Below are 12,677 nucleotides of genomic sequence, written 5' to 3' on the forward strand. Positions count from 1 at the left end.
TTCTTCTGATTGATTTTAGTTTGAAGTCGATTTTGTTAGATATTAGAATGGCCACGCCCGCTTGTTTCTTAGGTCCATTTGCTTGGAAAACCTTTTCCCAACCCTTTACTCTGAGTAAGTGTCTGTCTTTGTGGTTGAGGTGTGTTTCTTGTAAACAGCAGAATGTTGGATCCTGTTTTCGTATCCAATCTCTAAGTCTGTGCCTCTTTATAGGTGAATTGAGTCCATTGATATTAAGTGATATTAATGACCAGTGGTTGTTGACTCCGGTCATTTTTTTTTTTTTAAGTAATAGAGTGTATGTGTTTTTCTTCTTTGATTTGTGCTTGTGAATGGTCGCTAGATGTTCGAGTTATTGTAGATCGTGTTGGGAATGTTGGATTCCTTCGGTAGTGATTTTCCTTCTAATATTCTCTGTAAGGCTGGATTAGTAGCTACATATTGTTTAAATTTGTTTTTATCCTGGAATATTTTGTTTTCTCCGTTGATAGTGAACAATAGCTTGGCTGGGTATAGTAGTCTGGGTTTGCATCCATGGTCTCTTAGTTTCTGCAGTACCTCTATCCAGGATCTTCTGGCTTTCATGGTTTCCATAGAGAAATCCGGTGTAAGCCTGATAGGTTTACCTTTATAAGTTACTTGACCTTTTTCCTTTGCAGCTCTTAAATTTTTTTCTTTAATATTTATGTTTTGTGTTTTGATTATTATATGGCGCGGGGATGTTTTTTTCTGATCCAATCTATTCGGTGTTCTGTATGCTTCTTGAACCTTCATAGGAATATCGGTCTTTAGATTGGGAAAGTTTTCTTCTATAATTTTGTTGAATATATTTTCTGGGCCTTTGATCTGCAGTTCTTCTCCTTCTTCAATCCCTATTATTCTTAGATTTGGTTTTTTTATTGTGTCCCAGATTTCCTGAATGTTTTGTGAAGAGAATTTGTTGGATTTGCCGTTTTCTCTGACCAGAGCATTTATTTTCTCTATGGTATCTTCAGAATCTGAGATTCGTTCTTCTATCTCTTGTATTCTATTGGTTATGCTTGATTCTGTAGTCTCCGCTCGTTTACCTAGGTTTTCCATATCCAGCCGGTTCTCGTTTTGTGTTTTCTTCATTGCCTCCATTTCAGTTTTCAATTCTTGGACTGTTTCCTTTACTTGTTTGATTGTTTTTTCTTGGTTTCTCAGGGTATCACTCACGGATTTACTTATTTCTTCAAACTTTTTGTTATATTTCTCATCCATTTCTATACTCATTTCTTCAAACTTTTTGTTATACTTCTCGACCAGTTCCTTAAGGGAGTTATTCATATCCTGTTTAAGGGACTCTATTGCTTTCATAATGGCACTTTTTTCCACTTCATCTGGGTTAGAGTGTTCAAATCCTTCTGTTGTAGGGTCATTGGGATCTGATATTTTCATGTTGTTTTTCAGATTGTTGGAGGAGGTCTTGCCTTGGCGTCTGCCCATCTCTTCGATCAAATGCTCTCTATTGGAACTTCTGGTATCGGGTCAGGTTCCCTTGTTGGGCAGGGAGTTCACTGATAGAATGCCTACCTTTCCCCAAGCAGGGTATTGAACCACAGGCACTGCCTCTGTCCGGGATGCCCCTATAGAGCAGGCCCAGTGTGCAAGGCAGCTGAGCTGGGGAAATTTTATGGGCTCAGTGGGAGGGGAGAAATATAGAAATTTGTACCTGGATGGAAGCTGGGATGGCAGGTGGGAGAGCCTAGCAGGGTGGAAACAGCACTGCAGGCTGACCTGGGAGTCTATGGGGTCGGGGAGAGTCCTAGCTCCCCCTCGCTGGGCCCCTGTCGTGGGCCCGAATCTACTCACCACTCCGAAGGCCCTCTGGATGGAAGCTGGGATGGCTGGCGGGGAAGCTAGCAGGGTGGAGCCAGCAGAGCAGGCTGACCTGGGAGTCTATGGGGTCGGGGAGAGTCCTAGCTCCCCCTCGCTGGGCCCGCGGGGACCCGAATCAACTCACCACTCCGAAGGCCCTCTGGATGGAAGCTGGGATGGCTGGTGGGGAAGCTAGCAGGGTGGAGCCAGCAGAGCAGGCTGACCTGGGAGTCTATGGGGGTCGGGGAGAGTCCTAGCTCCCCCTCGCTGGGCCCGTGGGGACCCGAATCCACTCACCACTCCGAAAGCCCTCTGGATGGAAGCTGGGATGGCTGGCGGGGAAGCTAGCAGGGTGGAGCCAGCAGAGCAGGCTGACCTGGGAGTCTATGGGGTCGGGGAGAGTCCTAGCTCCCCCTCGCTGGGCCCGCGGGGACCCGAATCAACTCACCACTCCCCCTTGATTTTCTTAATTATCCTTATCTGTAAAGATTAATGCCTTAGAGTCTCATCTGAAATCATCCCTGGTAATTTGGGTCATTTTGCTATATTTGCAAGTTTGTTAAAGGTTCTGCTTAATCATCATCAATTCAGATATCTTCAAAAGGCTGGATTATATCCCTCTCTCTCCCTACCACCATAAAAAGGAACCCATACCAGTCCTGTAGACATGTTTGCTAATGAGAATTATCTAGATGGGCCTCAGAAAACTGAATTTAAATGAAAAATCACCAGTTTCAACAAAAGTTTCAAGAATTTAAAAAAGCCATAATGATTAGTTCAATGAACTTGAATAAGTGAAAGAGAGATGATGTGATTCCCAAAAAAATACAAACATAAGTGTGGTGATATTTTGTTTGTGCACTAACAAATGAGGCTTACTTAAGGTTAGATGGCAGAGCTAGCCAATACTTAAGCATAGAAGCCAGGCAGTTTTGGCACACACCTTTGATCAGAGCAAATGAGAGGCACACACCTTTTTTTAAAAAAATTATTTTTATTGAGCTTTACATTTTTCTCTGCTCTTCTCCCTGCCTTTCCTCTCCCCACTTCAACCCTCCCCCAAGGTCCCCATGCTCCCAATTTACTCAGGAGATCTTGTCTTTCTCTACTTTCCATGTAGATTAGATGTATGTATGTCTCTCTTAGGGTCCTCATTGTTGCCTAGGTTATCTGGGATTGTGACTTGTGGGCTGGTTTTCTTTGCTTTATGCTTAAAAACCACTCATGAATGAGTACACGTGATAATTGTCTTTCTGAGTCTGGGTTGCCTCATTCAAAATGATGTTCTCTAGCTCTATCCATATGCCTGCAAAAGATGTCATTTTTTTTTCTGTTGTGTAGTACTCCATTGTGTAAATGTACCAGATTTTCTTTATCCATTCTTCAGTTGAGGTGCATTTTGGTTGTTTCCAAGTTCTGGCTATGGCAAAAAACTAGGCTATGAACATAGTTGAGCACATGCCCTTAAGGCATGATTGAGCATCCTTTGGATATGTACCCAAAAGTGGTATTACTGGGTCTTGAGGAAGGTTGTTTCCTAATTATCTGAGAAATCACCACACTGACATCCAAAGGGGCTGTACCAGCTTACATTCCCACTAACAATGCAGGAGTGTTCCCTTTCCCCTACAACCTCTCCAGAATAAGTTGTCATCAGTGTTTTTGATCTTGATCGTTCTTACAGGTATAAGGTGGAATCTCAGTGTTGTTTTGATTTGCTTTTCTCTGATGACTAAGGATGTAGAGTATTTCCTTAAGTGTCTTTCAGGCATTTTAGATCCCTCTGTTGAGAGTTCTCTGTTTAGGTCTGTACTCCATTTTTTTATTGGATTATTTGTTCTTTTGACGACCACTTTCTTGAGTTCTTTGTATATTTTGGAGATCAGACCTTTGTCTGATGTGAGGTTAGTGAAGATCTTTTCCCATCCTGTAGGCTGTCATTTTGTCTTGCTGACCATGTCCTTTGCTTTACAGAAGCTTTTCAGTTTCAGGAGGTCCCATTTATTGTTTTTCTCAGTAACTATGCTACTGGTGTTATATTTAGGAAGTGGTCTCCTGGAGGCACAGGCTTTTAATCCCAGAGCTAGGAAGGTAGAGACAGGAAGAGATATGGCTGGGTGGAGAGATGAATGTAAGATGGGAGGAGACAGGAAGTTAATCCCCTTTGGTCTGAGGAGTTGGTAGAAGTAAGTGTTATGCCCAGATCTGCAAGGTCCCTGCACAAGCCAACAAGAAAACAGAGTTCCATATGTAAAAGCAAACAGCCTTTACTTTAATCAAGTTTGCAAACTTGGTCTCTCTGCATGTCCAACATATTGGAATAACCAGAGAGCCCCAAGCTCAATTAGAATTGGGTTTTTACAGTAGTAAAGATGGGGGTGAGGGGTCTCTGAGGTTCAGGACCTCTGATTGACTGACATTTGTCTAGGGGTGTCCTGGTGAATGTGTGCTGACAGGTGTTTCTATCTACAGTGCTTGGAATGCCAGGCATTTTCTTTGAATGATCTGCTCTTGGGTGGCGGCCGGGTTATCTCAGCTACCAGGTATTGCTTTAGGGTAAACTACTGAGACTCAGGTCTCTTATTAAATTCATCAAGGGACGAGTTCTACTCTGGCAGGTGATAATGGTTGAAAGTAAAGAACTTCCTTTGGGTGACCTGCCCAGACTTAGCTGATCATGGCTAGCCCCCACAGTAAGAAGAACTCTAGTGGCTGGCTGCTCCCTTCTCTGATCTTTCTGTTTTCACCCCCTAATATCTGACTCTGGTTTTTTTATTATTAGGAGCAATGAAATTTTACATTACACATAGGATGATCAAATAATTAGAATAATCCAAGATTTCAAAATGGAATTCAACCAAGTGACAGAAACACTGACGAGGATTTACGCTGTTAAGATGGAACTTAAAGATGCAATGACTAAGGACAAAACTAAAAGAAAAGCCTTACAAACAGAAAAAAGTAAAGCAGAAGGTAAAATATCAGGTCTGGAAGATAAAACAGAGGAGTGAGATGAAATAAGCAAAGAATGTGAAAAACAAAACTTATAAGAAAGGAATGTACAGGACGTAAAGGAAACAATGAAAAGACCAGATCTCTGGATTAAAGGAAGAGATGTGGGGGAATAATCCTAAATCAGTGGCATAGACCAGATCTTCAACAAGATCAGTAAAACACTAAACATACAAAATAAAGACAATGTTAAAAAGCTGTGAGAGGAAAAGGCCAAAGAACATATAAAGGCAGACCTCTCGGAAATACACCGGGCTTCTCAATGGAGACTCTAAAAAGCCAGAAGATCCTGGACAGACCTCTTGCAGACTCTAAGAGACTGTAATATTGAGTTGGTAGTGTCACCCCAGCCTGCCCAGTGCTTGGACTCCAACTCCCAGCCTGCCAAGCACTGATTACTCCTTGGGGCGGGTCAGGACCACTTCCATAGGGTATTTAGGCTTGCATATGTAAAAGGAACACCTGGTTTTGGGCTTGCACATGCACTCGCTATCTTCCTCCTGTCATGCTCTTGGTCATCCGGCAGTGCGCCATTTATTAAACATGGGCCCATGGCCCAGGGCCATGCTGGAAAACGCCCTTCCCACACACGCCTTTTGCCATGCAAGATCGTCTTCAGGTGAGTTCCCCTTTATAGTTCATGCCTGGTAGGGTTTGGGGTGACCCATTTACTTTTTGGGTTTACCAAAGAAGCCGCGGGCCCTTACCGAAAGCTTGACCCATGCATGCAACAGAAGCCAGAAACTTTTGCTTAGGCGAATTTTGTTTGTACAGGGACACCTGGCATTCGAGTTTTACAACCCCTTTTTTGGCTCAAGGCTCCTCCCAGCCATTCGGTGGACATTCTGTGACAGACTTGAGTCACACAGGCATGTGTTTCAGTGGATTTCATAAGATTCCAAGCTGATTCCTAAACGTTCTTTGGCTGCCTTTTTTTTTTTTTAAAAAAAAAAATCCTTTTAAATTGAGGCTACCTAACATAAATTAAGAACGCCCCCAAGCCCGCGGTTCCTAGATGTGTGCTCCCACCCCACGCCCTCTCCCTCTCCCTGCTTCTCTAGGCTGACTGCTGTGCTTTTCTGGCTTTTGCCCCACCTCCTCTTACAGCGTTTGCTCTAAAAATGCTATATTTGTCTGTCTTGTTAGAATGATGTGGCCACAACATATCTGTGTGAGTATGTAGATTTATGTTTCTGTGTGCATGTGTGCTTCCAGATTACAGCACCTCTGGAAAAATACAAACACATGAGTAGCCACTATTTTAACCTCACCGCCATCTTTGGTAAGGCAAACCACATGTGCTAGTCCACCATCTTTGGTAAGGGTAGCCATGTATGCTAGTATTCTTTGACTTATTAAAGTATTTTTTTAACTTTCTTGCATCTACTAGCATTGATAAAACTAATGATAAACTATAACTAACTGGATAAAATATATGCCTAAATCTAGCTTCTATGCCTAGTTTAAATAATAGGTAATGGTATCTAATTCTCAAGTGCCTTTCCAGATCTGAGATAATGGCATTTTAACAAAAGAGCTTCTAACACAGAGACATGCCAGCTTCTGCAGCACCCTTTAGCTCCTCTAAGAAGACAGAAGACCTTCTGCCTCCAGGCTTTGCCTTTGGTTTTGACAAAACAACCCACACAGCAGCAAAAAGTAGCCTTTCACCTCTTCAGCTTCCTGGATGCCTTTCGGGGAATCAATCTCTTCATCCTGCCAAGTCAGTTAGATTAAATCTTCCCCCACAGAAATAATCTCTGGGCCTCTTGTACTCAACAGTTAATGACAAGCACTGCTTCTAAAACTGGTGTTCTTCAAGGACTTTGGGATTGCCTGTGGAGCTAAAAAACCTGTCTCATTTTTGCTCATTTATCCCTCCCAGATCTGTCTAAAGGCATTTGACAACTTAAGGTACTGTTCTTTAACAGGCTTCATAGTACAGGATTAGTGGGTTTCAGATGTATCTTAAGAGGTCCAGAGTTCCCAACTTCCTTTAATTGTCTTCTAAAATGTCCATACCTTTTTAACCTAAAGCAGTAGCCTTTTGCTACGAAGTAAATGTATTCCAGTTTCCTTACAGGTTTCTGGAAAAGTTCTTCTACTGTATCAAAATCAGGTCTGGTAAACAAACAAACAACAACAATAACAACAAAAACAACAAAAAGGTAACGGTCTCCAGATTGTTGTGCTAAGCCCAGCCAATTTCAAGCATATTTCACAGGTCACTCCTGCTGCCTGGGCCAAGACCAACTCACAAAGTACTCTCCAGAGAGCGTCAAACACCTGCAACATCTCCTGGAACTTCACCATTGGCACCAACTCTCCTAGATGGAGGACACCTGCCAACTAAAATCTGGTTGTATCTGATGCACCCAAGCCTCACCTGTCCAACCAGGGCACTTTCCTGTTCCATTCTTTCTGCCAGTTAATGCATAGAACCAGTAATAACAATATTTATTTCTCCTAGCCACCTGTCTTCTCATCTCCCTCAAAAAGCAGCTGCCTGAGGACTCCAGGATGACAGCAAACCAGATGCCACTTCAGCCACACCTCTCGCTGAGCATGAGTACTCCAACTCCCAACTCTCCCCTCTCCCATGTCACCCCATGTCCACAGGAAGTAGCCAGACTTGAGCCAACACCCTATATCCAAGGACTCTGGGATGTTTGGTCAAAGTGAGGTTCCAGCCCTCTGACACCCCTATATCCAAAGAGGATGAAATGTAATATTGAGTTGGAAGTGTCATCCCAGCCTGCCAAGCACTTGGACTCCAACTCCCAGCCTGCCAAGCACTGATCCCTCCCCAGGGAGGGTCAGAATCACTCCCACAGGGTATTTAGGCTTGTGCCAGAAAAAGGTACAAGTGGTTTTGGGTTTGTATGTACGCTCCCTCTTTCTTTCTCCATCATGCTCTTGGTCATGCGGAAGTGTGCCGTTTATTAGTCACAGGCATTTAATTTGGTCTAATCTGGTGTTGGTGGAGTGGCTTGATTAAGATTTTTCTTAACAGAGACCATGGATGGCAGCTCAGACTACTATATCCAGCAAAAGTTTCAATCACTATATATAGAGAGAGCAAGGTATTTTATGGCAAAGTCAAATTGAATCAATATCTATCCACAAATCCATCCCTACAGAAACTACTAGAAGGAAAACTTTAATCCAAGGAAGTCAGCTATACCATTGAACACAGGCAAAGAGATAATCCCACACTAGGAAAACCCAAAGAAGGGACACACACACACACACACACACACACACACACACACACACACACACCAAACAAACCACCACCACAACCAATAAAAAAAACAACAAGAATTAACAATCACCAGTCATTATCTCAATATCAATGGACTCAATTTGGCAATAAAAAGACACAGACTAGCGGAATGGATATGAAAACAGGATCCATCCTTCTGCTGATACAAAAGGCATACCTCAACATTAAAGATGGACATTACCTCAAAGTAAAGGGTTGAAAAAAATTCTAATCAAACGGGCCTAAGAAGCAAGCTGTTGTAAACATCCTAATAGCTAACAAAATAGTCTTCAAACCAAAATAAATCTGAAGAGATGGAGAAGGACATTTCATATACATCAACAGACAATTCCACCAAAATGATGTCTTAATTCTAAAAATCTATGCCTCAAATACAAGGATACTCCCATTTGTAAAAGAAACATTACTAAAGCTTAAATCATATATCAAACCCCACACATTAATAGTGAAAGACTTCAATACCCACTCTCATGAATGGACAGGTTGCCCAGAGAGAAACTTAACAGAGAAGAAAAGGAACTAACAGATATCATGACTCAAGTGGACTTAATAGACATCTATAGAACATTTCACCCAAACACCAAAGAATATACCTTCTTCTCAGCATTTCATGGACTCCTCTAAAATTGACCACATACTCATAAAGCAAACTTTAATAGATGCAAAAAAATTGGAATAACTTCCTATCAGTTCCTCATGGGATAAAGTTGGAGTCTAACAACATAAACAACAGAAAGTCTACAAACTTAAAGAAACCAAACAATTCTCAACTGAATTACCACTGGGTTGAGAAAAATATCAAGAAAAAAAATTAATGACTTTCTAGAATTCAACAAAAATGAATCACAACATACCTAAGCCTACGGGACACAATGAAAGCAGAGATAAGAAGAAAATAAATAACACTAAGTGCCTTCATAAGGAATTTTGAGAACTCTTATACTTATGACTTAACTGTGCAGCTGAGAGTTCTAGAACAAAGGGAAGCAAACTCACCTAGGAGGAGTAGATGGCAGGGAAAAAAATCAAACTCAGGGCTGAAATCAATAAAATAGAAAGAGAACAATATAAAAAAAATCAATGAAACCAAAAGTTGGTTTTGGAGAAAATCAAGAAGACAGACAAACCCTTAAACAAACTAAAAGGCAGACAGAATAGCCAAGTTAACAAAATCAGAAACAAAAGGGGGAACATAACAGACACTGAGGAAATCTAGACAATCATTAGGTTATACTTTGAAACCTGCATTCCATAAGACTGGAAAATTTGAAAGAAATGGACATATTTCTTGGTAGGTACCACATCTAAAATTTAATCAAGACCAAGTAACCAACTTGAATAGATCCATAACTATCAAGAGCTACTCAGTTCCGGCCTCAGCACTCTCTCAGGGTTCAGAAAACGACTTCGACCACAAGGAAGCCTGGCTTGGGAATGGGATCGAGGGATAGAACTAACTGACGGACTGAGGCACATTTCTCCTCAATGTATCTTTATTTCTTGGGGGAAGATGAAAGAAGGGAAAAGAAGAAAAAGTATAGGGGCATACGGGATAAGGGCAAAGCATCAGACATAAAGGTAAACCATAAGGGTAAAAAGAGGGTTTAACGACATCAGGCGTAAAGGAGTTAAAAAGGTAATGCTTAAAAACAATGGTAGGTGCATAAGGTAAAAGAAAGGGGTAAAAAGGGTACAAAGAGTAGAAGAGGGTAAAAAGGGGGGTGATCTCCACAAAGCTTTCAGTTTATATAGGCATACACACAAGTTAACAATCCCATAAAAAGTAACAATAATATCAAGCATGCATAGAGTCACAAGAAACCAGTGAATCTGGCAAGAAGGCACCTTATGTCTCAGAGAGGGCATGGCTGTGAAGCTCCCCTGTTGCTGGGAATACAGCCTTGGTAGCTATACTGACTTGTGGGCTTGATTCTCATTACTATCTAGCTGGTTGAGTTAAAAGGAATCTCTTCTGGGGACCTTACTTTTGACTCCAGCAGGGTGTTCAGATGAGAATTTTTCTCTCTGAAGCAAGTTGTAGTGACTTAGGCCTTTTTCCTGTATAAACAGCTGATTTCCTGGGTTATGATCCTATGTTAGTTGAAACCAAAATAAAGGGTAAATATAGAATGTTGGTAGCCTGTTAAGTCAGAGCAGAAGACCAGTAGATTGCACTTTCCCAAGTCTGCTGTTAGAGCAGGCATATTACCTCCTGTATAACTCCTGCAAGCGAATTCTGTCAATAAGGAAAGTTGGTGTTGGTGTGGGTGGGTATTTTTTATATAGATTTTGGCTATAACAACAAAAGCTTTACTGAATCCTTTTCACACCCTGGTTTCATGGTGTGTGGTGAGGTATCTGGTTGCCCTAAAGGAAAAGTCAGTTTATATACTGCTGGGATACTATAGGAAGGAGCCATGCCATAATATCACAAGATTTTTACAGAATTGACAGTGACTTATCCAAAGGACAGATGTTCCCGCAGCTCTGCAAAAATGAGTTCTCAAGGTGGAGTGTACATCCATGGAGAGTCCAGAAGATCTGTCAGCTGTGTATTTACTGAATACTATGTGGGCTCACCATACATAATCCCTAAAGAAATAGAAGCAGTTATTAAAAGTCTCCCCCCCCCCCAAAAAAAAAACCCACAGGGCAAGATGGTTTCAGCGTAGAATTCTACCTAGTTTTCAAAGAAGAGCTAATACCAGCACTCTTAAAGTCTGTCCACAAAATAGAAACAGAAAGAATATTGTCAAATTCTTTTTATGAGGCCACGGTTACCCTGATACCCAACCCATGCAAAGACTCAACAAAGAAAGAGAATTATAGACCAATTTCCCTCATGAACAGAATGCAAAAATACTCAATAAACTACTAGCAAACTAAATCCAAGAATACAGCACAAATATCATCATGAAAAAGTAAGCTTCATCCCAGAATTGCAGGGATGATTCAACATATAAAAATTTATCAATTTAATCCATCATGTAAACACACTGAAAGAAAAAAACAACCCGCAAGATCATCTCATTAGGTACTGAAAAAGCCTCTGACAAAATCCAACACTCCTTCACAATAAAGGTCTTGGAGAGATCAGGGATACAAGAACATAATTAAACATAATAAAAACAATATATAGCAAGTCGACAGTCACCATCAATTAAATGGAGAGAAACTCAAAGTTATTCCACTAACATCAGGAACAAGACAAGGCCGTCTACTCTCTCCATATCTATTCAATATAGTGCTTGAAGTTGTAGCTATAACAATAAGACAAGTAAAGGGGATCAAGCAGATACACATTGGAGAAGAAGAAGTCAAAGTATTGCTATTTGCAAATGACATAATAGTATACACAATCAATCCCAGAAAATCTACCAGGAAGCTCCTACAGCTGAAAAACACCTTTAGTGAAGTGGCTGGATACAAGATTAACTCAAAGAAATCAGTATCCTTCCTATACAAGCAATAAAAGCACTGAGAAACAAATCGAAGTAAAGATACCATTCATAATAGCTACAAACATTTTAAAATATGTAAAATACCTCTGGTAACTCTCACCAAGAAAGTGAAAGGCCTGTATGACAAGAACTTCAAGCTTTTGAAATAAGAAATTGAAGAAGATATCAGAAAATGGAAAGATTTCTTATGCTCATGGATCAGTAAGAGTAACACAGTAAAATGGCATTTTACCAAAAGCAATCTACAGACTTAACACAATCTCCATCAAAATCAAACATAATGCTTTACAGACCATGACAAAACAATCCTTAACTTCATATGGAAAACCAAAACAAAACAAAAAACAAGGCTAGCTAAAACAATCCTGTATAATAAAAGAACTGCTGGAAGTATCGCCACTCCTGACCTCAAGCTGTACTGCAGAACTACAGTAATAAAATAGCATGGTGTCAGCATAAAAGCACACACATTGATCAATGGAATACAAGTGAAGACACAGACATAATTCTACAAATCTATGGTCACTTGATTTTTGACAAAGAAGCCAAAATTTTACAATGGATAAAAAAGAAAGCATCTTCAACAAATGATGCTGGCATAACTGAATGTTGGCAAGTAGAAGAATGCAAATAAATCCATATCTATCACCCTGCACAAAAATTCAAATCCAAGTGATCAAAGTCTTCAGAATCCAATTATACTGAAACCTGATAGATGAGAAAGTGGAGAAACAGCCTAGAACACATTGATACTGGAGATAACTTCCTAAATAGAACACCAGAAGCCTAGACACTAAGATTGATAATTAATAAATGGTACCTCATAAAACGGAAAAGCGTCTGTAAGGCAAAGGACACTTAATAGGACAAAATGCAAGCCTGCAGAATGGGAAAATATCTTCACCAAACCACATCTGACAGAGGGGTGATCTCCAAAATATAGAAAGAACACGAGAAATTAGGCATAAAACCCCAAATAATCCCATTTTTAAAATGGGGTACAGACCTAATTAGAGAATTCTCGACAGAAAGACCTCAAATGTCAAAGAAACTCTTAAAGAAATGTTCAACATCCTTAG

Source organism: Myodes glareolus, chromosome 24 (genome assembly GCF_982192425.1).
Source record: "Myodes glareolus chromosome 24, mMyoGla1.1, whole genome shotgun sequence".
NCBI lineage: Eukaryota > Metazoa > Chordata > Mammalia > Rodentia > Cricetidae > Myodes > Myodes glareolus.